This window comes from Astatotilapia calliptera, chromosome 3, assembly GCF_964374335.1.
Source record: "Astatotilapia calliptera chromosome 3, fAstCal68.1, whole genome shotgun sequence".
Classification (NCBI taxonomy): domain Eukaryota; kingdom Metazoa; phylum Chordata; class Actinopteri; order Cichliformes; family Cichlidae; genus Astatotilapia; species Astatotilapia calliptera.
In genome coordinates this window covers 55,614,946-55,626,998 of record NC_137424.1, presented here as the reverse complement: position 1 = coordinate 55,626,998, position 12,053 = coordinate 55,614,946, and the positions used below count along the sequence as shown (strand labels likewise).

Genomic DNA, 12,053 nt, shown 5'->3' with positions numbered 1-12,053 from the left:
GTATTATGGTATCCAAAGAGTTCAGTTATGGTCTGATCTGACCAGACTATAAATGCTGTTTCCTTTCCTTTTTCCTCACTAATGGAGTCTTGCCTGGTGACCATGCATATAGGCTATGGGGGCATGAAACACCAGCTGATTCCAGTTCTTTCTGTAGCTCTCCACAACTGCTCCTTGACTCTTGGACAATTCTGGTAATTCTTTCCACCCCTCCATCTAAAATGTTCTTTACACTTCTGGATTATGGTTCAGGAGTTCTCACATGAACCTTCAGTAGTTTAGAAATTCTTCATTAACCAATGCCATCAGTATGTTTTATAGAACCAGATGATATTAATTTTCTTTAAGTGTCATGATTTCTTCCTGATTACCGACAGATTTCAGCTGCCGTCATGACTTTCTACCTTCTTTTCTTCATGTGTTCAACAATTTTACCTGTATTATTTCACATGTTTACATATAAATGTATGGAAATCTATGGTTTGATTTCTTTGTGTATGTGGATTGAATCGGTTGCTACTAGTGATAATTTCATCTTAATAAATATCTTTAGAAAGATATTTATTTTCAAAATTGGTAATGTGTTCAACATTTATTTATTTTGGTGTGTGTGTGTGTGTGTGTGTGTGTGTGTGTGTGTGTGTGTGTGTGTGTGTGTGTGTGTGTGTGTGTGTGTGTGTGTGTGTGTGTAATTGTGATTACTGTATTTTCAGCACTATAAGGCGCACTTAAAATCCTTTAATTTTCTTTAAAAATTGACAGTGCACATTATGTATGAATTCTGGTTGTGCTTATTGACCTCGAATCGATTTTATGTGGTACATGGCGCTCAGAAATCTGTCAAAAAATGTTTTAGTAAGACTTTGGTAAGCTACAAAGCCGCAGTACTTGATGGATAGACTGAGCATTACAGCTACTGAAGTCAGGAGCCTCGCGGAGTGATCTGGGTCTTATAACATGACAACATTAGTGAATCAATGGTACGGAAGTGGAGGAACCAAGAAGAATGGGTTGAGTAAAATTTGGCTTATCTGACTGTTTTGTTTCACTTAATGCGCTTTATAATCCGGTGCACCTTATGTGTGAAAACAGACCCTTTCATCGACAGTCCGGTGCGCTTTATGGTCCGAAAAATACAGTATATTAATATTATTGACAAGCTAACATCTCATTTTTTGATGTATGTCCCCTCTCTTTTGATTTTTCTCCTTCTCATATTTTATGTCTCCTTCTCTTCTTCCTCCTCTTTACTTTAAAGTTATGTCTGTCAACTCCTCATCCCAGTCTAACACCTCATCCGTCTTTGATTCTTCACTAGTTTGTTTTTTTAATAGACCTAGTACTATTACCTTCACTGCTTTCTGTATTAGTGACATCATCATCATCCTTCCTGTCTGCATCGTGGTCATCTACCTGGGTCTACAAAGATGGCAAAAGCAGCGCTCTGCCTCCAGAGCAGAAACCACAAGCCACTCTGACATCTTCACCTACCACATGGTTGCTGTTGAGATGATCTGCATTTGTGGTGGCGCAGTCGTCTGTGGTGGAGTCTTCTGCAATATTTTCTTCATGATAGTTGCTGGAACGCTTCTTGTCAATTCCATCTCAATTGGGCAGATTTTTATTCATACGCTCACCTGTGTTGAGCGGTACCTGGCTGTTGTTCATCCAATCACCTACATGGGCCTCAAAAACAGGAATGGGGTCAAAATCAGAAATATTTTACTCGTATTCACTTGGCTGCTTTTACCTACAACAGTAGGTTTAAAATTTCTGCCTACTTCTTTAAACCTTCTCATAGAACTTTCCATCTTGGTTTTTGCTGCAGCTGCTGTCTCTTTCTGTAGCTTCTCTGTTCTTTGCACTCTGATTCGTCCAGGACCTGGAGATGGTAGCAAAGACAGAGAGCGAGCTGACAAGTCAAAGATAAGGGCATTTCACACCATTGTAGCCATAACGGCAACTTTGATGTTAAGGCTGAGTGGACATGTGCTTGTAATTTCAATTTACTTCTCCCCAGTGGTGAGCATGGGCATCCGGTGTACAGTGCTGATGTCAGGAATCTGGTTCTCTCTGCCAAGTAGCCTGGTGTTACCTCTGCTCTTTTTGCATAGAGCAGGCAAACTACTGTGTTGCAAGAGTAATGCAGGACCAGAATGAAAGTAGATTAGGAATGTTACAGCACTGAAAATTCCGCAGTCATTTTACAGTTTGACAGAAGATTATGTATATTTAAGCATTTCTTTCTTGCCCTTGCGAGTAGTTTATCCTTTAAGTTCGGGTACTCTAACAGAGGCCTGGGAGTTAAAGGCTTCTGTGCAGTATCATTGATAATACTAGGACTGCACTCTCCTGGAGAAAGATCTCGGATGTTGCTCCTAGGATCTGCTGGAGCCACTCATCTAGCTTGGGGGTCCCTGCACAGAGCACTCTGATTACTAAGGGGACCACTGTTACTTTCACCCTCTACATTTTCTCAAGTTCTTCTCTCAGCCCTTGGTGCATTTCCAGCTTTGCATGCTTCTCCTTGCTTTCATTCAGTATTGCTACATCTATTACTACGGCCGTCTTCCTCTGCTTGTCCTACAAGTACTATATCAGGTTGGTTGGCCTTCACCAGTTTGTCTGTCTGTATATGGAAGTCCAACCAGAACGGGTTACATGAAGAGGATGTGGGACCTTTGGATGTATAAATATATATATAATCAACCAAACCAACAACAACAAAAGAAGAACTGCACAAAACATGTGCTGACAGACATTTTGGATTTTTTCAGATTGTCATAACAGTAACCTGCCCTTGAGACTGTTATATTATCAAACATAGGCTAAAATGTCTATGAACCTGATACAAAATTTGCATCTCTCTGAATACCGAATAACAGTTGGTTATTGTGTACACTGGTTATATAACATGCAAACAGATGCGCGCACACACACACACACACACACACACACACACACACACACACACACACACACACACACACACACACACACACACAAGTTAATGTATAAACTCCTTGAATGGTACACTTGTTTATATCCAGACTCACACAGGTCAGAAGACCAGAAACAGAAGACCTAGTGAGTAAATTCTGAAGGTTTTGCATGGTAAATCATGTCATGTATCATTATGTAAACACAGTTTATTACAGTAACTTCGCAGTTCCTAATTAATTTCTAATTAATTTTTAATGGTTGTTGTATTGTATAAATACAACTTGAAAGAAAATACACAAGAAGTACTGTAGATCAAGCCATGGCTTTTTATCATCATCCCTTACAAAACTGTTTTATGTCGTTATTATACATAAGATATTTGAAATTTGTGGAATACATTTTCTTTGAGCAGTTTATATTTAAATTAATTTATATTCAGATTACTTGTGCTTTGTATAGAAGAACATTGATTCCTCATGCTGTATACGATTTTTCCTTGTAAATAATGTTTTCTGTTGTCTTGAAATGTTTGTGCAGTTTGTGCTGTATGAATAATATTTGCTGTATATCTTAATTATAGATATACAGCTTAAAAAATGACCTTACACTGAATTAAGAATTCCCAAAAAGTTGTATATGACTATATACCTTGTTGAATCATTCAGGATAAATAAATTGGGATCAAATGTTTAAGGAGGGTTGGTTTATCTGCTTTATTAAAATGAGAAATCTCTATGATCGAGATTGACTAGTGTCATCAAAACCCTCCAAGCTAAAAATTGGAGGTGCTTAAGTGCTAAAGGTCAAAGGAAAAGACAAAAAGAAAAAAGACAAATTTAATAGCATAGATATGTTACTGTACATGGCACATTTAATACAAAGAATAGCCTTAGAATCACCTCGGCAATCACTGAAGTGTCACATTGAAATTGAGAAGTTGATTTGATTAACTATCAAATCTAAATTTTCTATTAAAATGAACATCTGACAACCAGGAATAAACTGACAGTGTCAACAACTCATGCTGTACATTCAAATTAATTTATGGCAACACCTGCCTTAGGCATTAAGACTCAGAAGCTTCAGCCTTTGCTTGTGTGCATAACATAAAAATTTCAGCCAGATACAGAACAAAAAAAGTGGAAAGTGGAAATGAGCTGATATCAAAAGGTGACTGTTTTACTGTTTTATGCAGTTTTCCTCCTCTGTTTAGAAAAGGCACAGGTATTTCTAATCTGTGAGTCATGCATAGCACTGGTTAAAGAAATGTTTTATCAAATCCTGAACAGCATCATTACCAGAGATGGGCAGTAACGCGTTACTTGTAACGCGTTACTGTAATCTGATTACTTTTTTCGAGTAATGAGTAAAGTAAGGGATTACTATTGCAAAAACGGTAATTAGATTACCGTTACTTTCCCGTAGGAACGCTGCGTTACTGCGTTACTAAAACCGTGATTTTTTGCGAGAATGTCTCACGACAGTGACGTAAGCGAGTGCGCTGTTAGTGACAACAGCTGTGTGCAGATCAACAATGGATCACATATCGATTGTGGGAGAGAGTATGAGCGTGCAGCGTTTAAAGCGTGGAAGCACTGGGAAGCTCACAGAGACACTGCCGTATCCTTCCACTGACCGCTGCACACCTGCACCAGGGTAAACCTCCGCCTACCGCAGTCCTGCTTTACAGGTGAAAATAGAGCAACAGGACCGCTGACTCTTTGACTTTATTTATGTTCTGCTGTGTTTTACTTGCATCTATTTCAAAGAGTGAGTGTAAACAAAAAAAATATTTTATTTTATGTGCTGGAATGTGCAGAAAATAGGTTTAAATGTTAAACTCATTTATTCAACTCAGAGAATGTTGCATATAATTAAATTTTTGCTTGATGCATAAAGTTAAAAGATTAAAACTGATAAAACAAGTTAAAAAAAGGGACTTTTCCATTTGATTACATTTTGTATGATGGATTATGTAGAAAAAGTAGAATTGGGCTGAAAGATCTATCGCTTTATCAACTATTCAGGTTGTAAATCGTGTTTTTAAAAAGTAACTAAGTAACTAAGTAATTAATTACTTTTGAAAATAAGTAATCAGTAAAGTAACGGGATTACTTTTTGGGGGAAGTAATCAGTAATTAGTTACTGATTACTTTTTTCAAGTAACTTGACCAACACTGATCATTACTGTGTGATGCTAGAGTGCCCTCAAATTTACACCTGGCCCGGACCAATTAGAAAGCAGAAAACCAGCCAAACCAGGCAAAAGTTTGAGTTCTTATTTTAATGCCATTTAGAAATAGAGATGGCACGATACCACTTTTTTATGTCCGATACCGATATCATAAATTTGGATATCTGCCGATACCCATATGAATCCGATATAGTGTGTTTTTTAATCAATAAACTTTTTTTTAATATCTTGCTGCATTTTGTATAAGTTCATACTCAAGTTAAAAAAAAACAGAAAACACTAAAGCTATTCTGTTATACCTGTATGTAAAAAATACACTGCACCCAAAATATTTCATAGTTCAGCAATACTGATCAATCTAATAAACTTAAACCTACACCATCCTCCCTATTCTGGTATTTTAAAGAGTAAGCAACCTAACTAATAGGGTTCTAAAACTCCCAGCAAAAAAATAAAAAATAAAATAAGGAACCACCCACCCTCCACCTCATGATGCTTAATCGACGTAATCAACTTTAATTTGATGCAGTGTGAAAAAAAAAATGCACAGAAATCAATTATTTTTCAAGAATAATTAAATAGATTCAACATCTTTCTTCAACAGAATTGCAGACTGCACAGATGGTACCTTTAAGACAGGTGAGAAAAATGCTCTAAACAAAGAATGTTTTAATGGAAGTGTTAATTTTGTTTTTTCATCGATCACACAGTTTTTGAAGGAATTCGACTGGTAGGTTGTTCCAAACATCTTGGAGAACTAACCACAGATCTTCTGTGGATGTAGGCTTCCTCACATCCTTCTGTCTCTTCATGCAATCCCAGAAACACTCAATGATATTGAGATCATATATATTAGACTTAATAGTTACTATATACAGTAATGGACTTCTATACATTTTGCATCAGATTAAAACTTTGGGTGTAAGAGTCAGATAATTATCTATTGAAAGCTTGACATTTTAAATGAGAATAAGAAAGAAAAGTATGTCTTTGTGCCCCCTTTTCCCTGTTAATGCCCTATCGGCCCCCTGCATAACGTTGCTAGACCCGCCCCTGCACAGTTACCAGCCGTCAGCTACATAGAAAAGGATCCTGGTGTAGAAAGTAATATTAAATAAATTCTAACAACAGCTTATCAAGCTTAAACCTGCTGCTGTTATTCAGCCGCTGGTTTCCTCTTTGGGGTGCGAAGTGGGCCAAAAACAAACAAGAGAGACGGACTCGCGACAGAAAAGCCGATCAGCTGATCATTGATCAGTTTCACGATTGAAGTAGCAGCAGGAGAGGGAGGGAGAGAGAGGCAGTCGCTCCATACACTGTAAAAAAATATTCCGTAGAAAAACAGAAAATGTCCTGGTAATTTTCTGCCAGTACATTTTCTGTTTTTTTACGGAGGTTTGACGGACCTTTCTGTAAATGATAAAACGGAAAATTCTGTAGATTTACAGTATACTCTCTGTACTATTTACGGACATTTCCTTCAGCTATAAAACAGAAAATTCCGTTTATTCACAGTATATTTTCTGTATCATTAACTGATATTTTCCGTTAATAGAAAAATTGAAATTTCTGTTTATATTACTATTTCCAAGCACTTCTTTTCACTGTAACTCATTAAATATAGTTCTTTATATCCTTAAACGTACATTTCTATGCAATTACAACCTAGTACACCATGTACTCAAAAATTCATAAATTAAAACTTAAATCAATTTGTGCTTCGTACACAACAACATTGGTACAATTAATGTTAAATATTCTTTTATTCTCCTTAACTCAAACACTATACTTAAATATAATGACAGCATCCATCTTGTCATAAAACTACTAAACAGCTGATACATGAACAAAATAACTCACAAGCTTTCAAACTTGAGCATTTTTATTTCCTTGAAATCAGGTTGCCCTCATGTAAATGTGTTTATTTACATTCATTCAAGTGGCTACCAAGTGTTTTCTTCAAACAGGACACCTGACAAACAAAAAATGTCATATTTAACGACATGTTCACATTTAATAATATCCAGAGTACCTTTTAGTTAGAATCACTGCCTTGTGGTAGTTTTGCCTCAGCCAAATGGTTAAGGTGTGGTTTACATCCATCTCTGTCCACTTATGATACAGTATACACATGTAGTCAGTTATAGCCAAACACCTTTGATTACTGAATTGCATTCACTTCATTAATGAAGTGAATGTAATTCACATTTGCGTGAACATTTGTCTGAGATTAACTCTTTGGGCTCTTTACCTTACAATATAACATACTTGAGTCAAAATTTGTTGACTGTTTAAGTGGTGCCACATGAATACAACTGAACAGATCTAAAGAAGATGTTCCTGAACTTTGGGTTTATTCGAACAGGACTGATGGATAACCACAGGACTTTTCCCCATATGATAACTACAACACATAATAAATTAAGACAGATTACTGTCCCAAACTTAAAGATAAAAGTGTATTTACGGGACTTGTTTTGTCAGTGAGGAGCAAAGTATAATTAGAAGTGCTTGTTCTGATGAAAAGTTAAACTGTAAACAGCAGCATAGTGAATAAGGATCTGTGTCCACGAATCCTCAGCAGTGACAACACTTAAACATCATAGTTCAAAATCCTTAATGCACACCTTTTTCTCCACGGTGTTCAAATTCTCTAAGCTGGTTAAGTAGAGGAAAAAGTCTGACATATTTCATGACCATTAAATGTTAGACAAGGCTCTGAAAACGAGGTTACAGTTACAAACAAAAACCTCTGCTTGTGCGCACAGACCCTAAATCACAACAAATAAGACAATAGTAAGACAAATTACTACAAAGTCTTGTTACCGCTCTTCATATAACAGTGTGACAAAGTCCTGAATGCAGCCTGCATGTTAGTACATCAAGGTCCATCTGAGCTTTAAGTAAAATACACTCAGCTTTTCCTTGGATTTTAAGAGTTGCTCAGTTCATACAGGAACTGCAGCAGTCGGAGTTAACGTGTCGCTGTGTTGCTCCTCCGTGTCAGCCATTGAGACTAGTCGCAATTTATTCTGAGGAAAAAAAGAGAAACAACAAGACATTTTTAAAAAGTTTGTATTTTTATAATTTTTTTTTACCTAGAGCATAAACAACATAAACAAAAAAAGGATTAGGGCTGTGCGATATGACGATATATATCAGATTACGATATAAAAATGTCTATCGTTTCATATTATACACTATTCTTTGTTTTGTGGTGTTGCAAAATAAACTGTTTACGGCAATATTTTTTTCATGGTTTTGATGGTCACTGTAGTTGCTATATTATTTCTTAAAGTTCTCTCCTTCTCTTATACTTAAAATAACCACACTATGGACGGACAAGTGACTGTTTTTAACGCGTACTTTCGTTACCAACAATGAGGATAAAACCATCGTGTGGCTCCGCCGTCCGCTTGTTTATTTTCCACATAAACCTTTCACAATAAAGCTCAAGTTTCTGTTGAGACTTTTCAAACTAAACTGAAATGATATACATTATTCTCAAACATAAAATTTCAGAATATGCATCAAACAAATGACCTCAAATAAAAACATCAAGTAACTATAAATGGCGCTTACAGTCACCACGCAGATGAAGGCACAGAGAATACCAGCATGGCCAGCAAGGATGAGGCAGAACCAGAAGGACCAGTCAAAAGAAATTGAGGACCTTATTGTTAAATGAGGGGCTACCTCTGTAGCATGGACATGGTTTGGTTATGAAAAGTCTGACACGCCCCAGAAAACTGTACTATGCAAATTATGCCACAAACTGGTCCCCACCACCACTCGAACACGACAAACCTCTTTAACCACCTACACAAGAATCACATGAAAGAGTTTCGAGAGAGTTTACGAATGAAAAGCAAAAAAGAGTCGTCAGGTGCTCAAAATAATCCTTAGACTCAAACGTTAGAACAGGCTTTTCCTTGCAGCACGCCGTCTAATAAATACTCAGAAAGAAAATGGCGGCCATTTAAACTCATGTCTAAAAATGTATAGTTTCATGCATCGGTCAAAACACTCGACTCCTGGTACACGACGCCCAACTGAAAACATTTCACATAAGTCGAGTTGCCCGAGAATCACAGAATTTACAGAAAATGCACTATTTTGTGATATATATCGTTATCAGGAGAGATACGTCTTATATTGGGATATGAGACTTTGGTCATATCACGCAGCCCTACAAAGGATTATAATTCACGTAGAGTTGCATACACATAACACCATTCTGTTGCAACAAAAGCAGTTTATAATTAAAGTAACATACATACCTTGAAAAACTAAATCAACCACAACATTAAACTCACCTTGTGTTTGTAGAGAAGGTGATCAGGGTTTTTCTTCATTTCCTGAGACCAGCTGCTCTGGATCATCACCAGCTTGTATCTTCATCTTTTTTTTCACTCGGGGAAGTCTTTCCTTTTCTTGGCCATTGCTCTGCACTGGAAAACCAAAGTGTGTGATCAAAGGTGAAATAAGGGATATTTTTCCACTGCAGGACTTAAAGTGCTTCAAGTAGTGATAGCTGTTGATCCATTTCTCAAATAATCTGTAAGGATCTGGATTTTTAAGAAAGATACAAATATCTCTGCTTATATTTGGCTAAAAGCTTGATATAGACAAGGCATATAGAGCCCCTGCACACCAGCACTGCGCTTACATTATAGTTCAATCAAGAAATAGTTATTATTGATTTATTATTGAATTTTTTTAGTAATAATTTTTCGTATTTAATCACATTAGCACAGTGGGGTGACAAAAATATTCCACATACAAGAAATGCTGCTCAGCATTTCATAAATTACATTTTCAACAAATGTTGGAGTAAAAACACAGTTACAGGGAAAATGTGTCTGTCTGTAAATATTAACTAAACATTTCTATGTGCTACAAAGTAGACATACTGTAATTGTAAATGTGCTGAGGTGAAACTATACTTTCAATAATTTTACCACTACAGTCTGTTAACCACCGAAATAATCTATGCTGGTCAGCTAGCTAAAAGTCTTTACTTTAGCAGCCCAAATCAGAGGCTAACATTAGCATTTGCTAGTGTCAGCCAGGAAGGTCTGAGGCTTAAACTAGGGTTAGAGTAACTTTGCCTGAAACCCTTTAAAGTGTACAGTAGAGCCAACTGTAAAACACAGGTATTGATACAGTACTTATTAGAGTCCTAGAATAATTTCTAGAACCATGAAGCTCTCACTTTCCCAGTTATCCACATCGCTGACTTTCGCTAATTAGCTAGTTAGCAGTCACAACTGTGTAATACCCAGAGAGACACAGACAGCTAACTATAATATTTATGAAAACTGGTTCAGCCACTGAAGGGCAAAACTGGTGGTATCACAGTAAAAATTATTTTAACATTAATTAAAATAAAGCTTAAGTCATGTTAAACCTAAATAACAATTATTTTAAAAAATGAGTCAGCAAAATATTCCTGACTTGTCTGGAGACAGCCGAAACCAGTTAACAAATAAATTAACAATTCTTTCTAAATAAAAACACGGAGTCTTTTGAAAAACATTATTTTAATAAAACGAAACATGAGTTTTAATACTTACCACAGAAATTTGAAGGCAGTTTCTCCAACTTCAGAATCCAAAATCCAGATGAAGCCTGAAAGAAGCCTAATGGCTGCTCTTGCGCTTACTTTTCCCTCCTTTTCAGGTTCTTTTTCCCACAATGCATTGCAGTAGTTGAGAAATACAGAAAAATACCTGTAAATGACTAATACGGAAAATTCCTTCACGTTTATACAGTAGATTGTACTGTATTTTTACGGATTTTTTTTACACTGTATATAGGTTGTTAAGCTTAACGTGGGAATGCTTTACAAACATTCAGAGATGAACTTACACACTTGCTTTGTCTGTGAAGGTTCTCAGTCATCCAGGTCATCGTAGGAGCTTTCTTTGCAAGCTCCTTTGATTACACACTTGCTTTACTTCTCTCTGGGATAACTTTCTTGGAGATGAAATGCCGGTTTGGTACCGAGGCTCCAAATGCTCAACCAGACTGCCCACAGGTCTGGCATGCCACAGCTGCTCTATCACATGATGCATACTGCTCCAACGTGCTACGGTTATGAGCCAAGTTACGCCATGTCGCAAGTTTTGTGAGGTGCTTGTTTGATACTTAATGGATCGGATTACATTTTTTATTTCTCTCAGATCCAGTAATTTAGGTCAGTATTGGACTGATACCGATACTTAATATCAGACCGGTCCATCTCTATTTAGAAATAATAATAAGATGCCCTAACTTTGTTACCTTAGCTATGATTTACTTAGTTTTTTCTGAGGCAACTAGTTTGCACAATTTTTGCTTAGGTTTGGGGAACTAATTTGATTTTACAGTGTGTCATCTGGCCCAGCTAAATGATAGAGAGTCAAATTAAACCTTGTGAAGTAATGTAAATGAATATATTTAACACATGTTTGGTAGTGTTCATATTATTATGCCAATGATATCACACAATTTAAGAGGAAATAACATATTTTATTAATGCAGTTTAAATAATTAGTATTATATCTATTTTGGCCTAACTGGCAACAACTTTGGCAGATATGATACAGGTGATAGTAATGATTGCAATGCAGATCATTACAAAGATAAGAAAACAAAACAAGAAATTAATTTGATAAAAATTACAAGATAAACCAAGAAAAACAAACATCTCATATCTTTCACAGCTAAATATGAAACTTACATACGACATGGAAGTGTGACCAGCAGGAGGCACTATTTAAACAGGAGACACACCGTAGACATGCAGTCAGTTTACAAGGTTTAATGTTTTTGTAAGAAAGACATTTCTATATACATAAAAAGCAGCACCAGATAAGACAAGATACAAGAACAACTTCCTTATTAAACTGTAAAATAAATTGTGCTTCACTAT

General features: G+C 36.3%; 1 long non-coding RNA gene across 1 annotated transcript; it reads right to left on the bottom strand.

The window, feature by feature from the left end:
* Positions 1-7,472: 7,472 nt before the first annotated feature.
* Positions 7,473-10,853, bottom strand: LOC113029914 (uncharacterized). Its single transcript, XR_013903120.1, has 3 exons — positions 10,714-10,853; positions 9,454-9,588; positions 7,473-8,169 (listed from the first exon to the last, which is right to left on the bottom strand). It is a non-coding gene; the product is annotated as an uncharacterized LOC113029914 (long non-coding RNA).
* Positions 10,854-12,053: the final 1,200 nt, after the last annotated feature.